This window comes from Coenobita brevimanus, chromosome 8 (assembly GCF_032717465.1).
Source record: "Coenobita brevimanus isolate Jiangsu-jjx chromosome 8, ASM3271746v2, whole genome shotgun sequence".
Classification (NCBI taxonomy): domain Eukaryota; kingdom Metazoa; phylum Arthropoda; class Malacostraca; order Decapoda; family Coenobitidae; genus Coenobita; species Coenobita brevimanus.
Genome location: NC_136961.1, coordinates 1,355,115 through 1,359,603, shown reverse-complemented (window position 1 = coordinate 1,359,603; position 4,489 = coordinate 1,355,115).

Below are 4,489 nucleotides of genomic sequence, written 5' to 3'. Positions count from 1 at the left end.
ATATTATATATATCTATATATCTATATATGTATATATATATATATATATATATATATATATATATATATATATGTATATATTATGTATATATATATATATATATATATATATATATATATATATATATATATATATATGTGTGTGTGTGTGTGTGTGTGTGTGTGTGTGTGTGTGTGTGTGTGTGTCGAATCCTGCATAGTACACACCAGGAAATAAACTTTCTCACAAGGCAGGCGGATGTTCCTCTCTCTCTCTCTCTTAGCTTCCTTCCTCCCTCCCTCCCTCCCTCGCTCCTTTCTCTCCCCTCACCCTCCCCGCTCCTTCCCTTTCTCTCACTATCTCCGTCCCACCCCTCCTCCCACCCTTCTTCCTTTCCCTCCCTCCCTCCCTCCTCACTTTCTCTCCGCTTCCTCCTCCACATTCCTTTCCACATTCCTTCCTTCCTCCTCTCTCTCTAGGACCAAAGGTATGCAACCTCCTCCTAGAAAATGTTAAGGAATTACACAGTTTAAACGCTTTCGGAATTAGACTTATCAATCACTTTTTTTTAATGCAAGGAAGAAGGAACCAAAGGCTGAGGCCGCATGAACGTTCCTTCCAAGAAAAAAAAAAAACAATACAAAAGAGAGCCAAATTCAAGATGCGTTCATTTCGAAATGCCTGGACACACTGCGTTTGAAAGACTGGAGATTATAGGCAGTAGGAAATACAGACAGAGGGAGACAGTTCCAGAGTTGACCTGTTGCATACATGAAGGATTGGGAATAACGGTTATCTCTTGCATTAGAGAGTTGGACAGAGGGAGACAGTTCCAGAGTTGACCTGTTGCATAAATGAAGGACTGGGAGTAACGGTTAACTCTTGCATTAGAGAGTTGGACAGAGGGAGACAGTTCCAGAGTTGACCTGTTGCATACATGAAGGACTGGGAGTAACGGTTAACTCTTGCATTAGAGAGTTGGACAGAGGGAGACAGTTCCAGAGTTGACCTGTTGCATACATGAAGGACTGGGAGTAACGGTTAACTCTTGCATTAGAGAGTTGGACAGAGGGAGACAGTTCCAGAGTTGACCTGTTGCATACATGAAGGACTGGGAGTAACGGTTAACTCTTGCATTAGAGAGTTGGACAGAGGGAGACAGTTCCAGAGTTGACCTGTTGCATACATGAAGGACTGGGAGTAACGGTTAACTCTTGCATTAGAGAGTTGGACAGAGGGAGACAGTTCCAGAGTTGACCTGTTGCATACATGAAGGACTGGGAGTAACGATTAACTCTTGCATTAGAGAGTTGGACAGAGGGAGACAGTTCCAGAGCTGACCTGTTGCCAACATGAAGGACAGGGAGTAACGGTTAACTCTTGCATTAGAGAGTTGGACAGAAAAGGGATGAGAGTTTGTTGTCAGACGGGTGCTACGCCTTCAATACCCTCACTGTACACCACTACACATTAATATTACACCAGTACAAATTGAGGCAAGAATATGATGCAAATATATGATGTAATAATTCACAAACACAACATTTTAAAATAAGAATTATGATGACATTTGATATATTGAGAATTGTCTATCTATCTATCCATTGCCAGACGCCTTAATCCCTCATACGGGGTGACCACAAACAAATCGCCTCCACGTCACCCTGCCCCCCGCCATTTCACTGCTCTGCTCCCAGTTCACCACACCACCTTCTCTAATATACCTCTCCACTCCATCCCTCCATCTCATCCTCGGCCTTCCCCTTCCTCTCTCTCCCCTCCACCTCACTCACATACACTCTCCTCGTCAGTCTCTCACCCTCCATCCTCTCCACATGGCCAAACCAGCTCAGTGTGTTTCTCCTAATGCTTCCTATCACATCCACATCCACGCCACAACGCTCCTTTATATCCTCATTCATCAGCCTGTCTCTCCATGTAACTCCACATGCACCTCACTCTCATACACTCTCCTCGTCAGTCTCTCACTCTTCCTCCTCTCTACATGGCCCTCCTCTCCACATTGAGAATAGTACGATTATATATTTGTGTATTATGCTCCCTAACACATATCTGCAGGTATTATTATTACTATCATTATTATTATTATTATTATTATTATCATTAGTTATTATTATTATTATTATTATTATTATTATTATTATTCAGCAGCGTTGGGTCTGGTTAGTACTTGGATGGGTGACCGCCTGGGAACACCAGATGCTGTTGGCATCCCTACGTGTCAAGTGGGGTTGGTGGAGGATTAGTGCCCCTCCCTGTAAAACAATTAACTCTAAGCCCTTGGCCACCCCGTTTGGGATACATGGCGTCTGGCAATGAATGAATGAATGAATTATTATTATCATTATTATTATTATTATTATTATTATCTTTATTATTATTATTGTTATTATTATTATTATTATTATTATTATTATCCTTTCTCTCCCTCCTTCCTCCCTCCATCCTTCCCTTCCTCCCTTCCTTCCTCTTTCCCTTCTTTCCTCGCTCCTTCCCTCCCTCTCTTCCTTCTCTCTCTCCTTTCCTTCCTCCCTCCCTCCTTCGCTTCCTCTCTTGCTTCTTCTTTCCCTTCTTTCTCTCCTCCCTCCTTCCTTCCCTCCCTTCCTCCCTCCTTCCCTTCCTCTCTTGCTTCTTCTTTCCCCTCTTTCTCTCCTCCCTCCTTCCTTCCCTCCCTTCCTTCCTCCTTCCCTCACTCTCTTCCTTCCTCCCTCCCTCCTTCCCTTCCTCCTTTCCTTCCTCCCTCCTTCCTTCTCTTCCTCCCTTCCATCCTCGTTCTCTTCTTTCTCTCCTCCCTCCTTCCCTCCCTCTCTTCCTCCCTCCCTCCCTTCCTTCCTCCCTCCCTCCCTCCCTCCCTCCCTCCCTTCCTCCTTCCCTTTCTCCTTTCCTTCCTCCCTCCTTCCTTCTCTTCCTCCGTTCCTTCCTCTCTCCCTTCTTTCTCTCCTCCCCCCTTCCTTCCTCTCTTCCTCCCTCCTTCCCTCTTTCCCTTCCTTCCTCCATATCTCCTTCCTTGTCGCCTTTCTCTCCCTCCATCCCTCTCCTGCTGTCTTTCTCTCCCTCCATCCCTCCCTCGCTTTCTTCTCTCCTCCCTCCGTCCCTCCCCCCTCCTTCCCTTTCTCTTTTCATTCCTTCCTCCCTCCTTTCTCTCCCTCCCTTCCTCTCGTGTCTTTCTCCCTCTCCTCCCTCCTCCTCCTCCTCCTCCTCCTCCTTCTCTCTTTCTCTCCACTTCCTCATCATCATCACGTATCATATAACCGACTCCAAGGAAGGAAATAGTGACAGCACTTCCTCGTGACTAGCATCATATTCCCTCCCTCCCTCCCTCTCTCTCTCTCTCTCTCTCTCTCTCTCTCTCTCTCTCTCTCTCTCTTGTTACAGCTCAGTTATTTTTTAATGCAAGGAAGAAGGAACCAAAGGCTGAGCTCGCAAACCGTTCCTTCCAAGAAAAAAAACAATACAAGAGAGAGCCAAATTCAAGATGCGTTCATTTCGAGATGCCTGGACACACTGCGTTTGAAAGACTGGAGATCGTAGGAAGCAGGAAATAAAGACAGAGGGAGACAGTTCCAGAGTTGACCTGCTGCCAACATGAAGGACTGGGAGTAACGGTTAACTCTTGCATTAGAGAGTTGGACAGAGGGAGACAGTTCCAGAGTTGACCTGTTGCATAAATGAAGGACTGGGAGTAACGGTTAACTCTTGCATTAGAGAGTTGGACAGAGGGAGACAGTTCCAGAGTTGACCTGTTGCATACATGAAGGGCTGGGATTAACGGTTAACTCTTGCATTAGAGAGTTGGACAGAGGAGGACAGTTCCAGAGTTGACCTGTTGCATACATGAAGGACTGGGAGTAACGGTTAACTCTTGCATTAGAGAGTTGGACAGAAAAGGGATGAGAGTTTGTTGCCAGACGGGTGCTACGCTCTTCATATCTTTGCACAACACTTCTTCGTGACTAGCATCATAATTTCGTTCTCATCCATATCCTTGCCACAGCACTTCTTCGTGACTAGGGAAGAGAGGGTGAACGGTCATCAGTCCATTTAAACTGCTGAAATGTTACGCTAGAACAGGGCGCTAGTCACGAAGAAGTGTTGTGGCAAGGATGTAGTGTGTGTGTGTGTGTGTGTGTGTGTGTGTGTGTGTGTGTGAGAGAGAGAGAGAGAGAGAGAGAGAGAGAGAGATCAGTGCCACCACATGAAGACGTTTAAAAAGAGAAAGCAAGTGAAAGGAGGCAACATGGAGAGCTGTCATTAAGGTACTCTCTCTCTCTCTCTCTCTCTCTCTCTCTCTCTCTCTCTCTCTCTCTCCAATCCTTCAATAACTTTTCCACTTTCGTATGTCATCCACTGTTAGTTTATACATATTTTTTTTTAATGGCCAAGTATAGTCAGTGGCTGCTTGACTAACAACCAAGGAGACTCATTCCTACATCATAATGAAGGTGTGTGTGAGAGAGAGAGAGAGAGAGAGAGAGAGAGAGAGAGAAA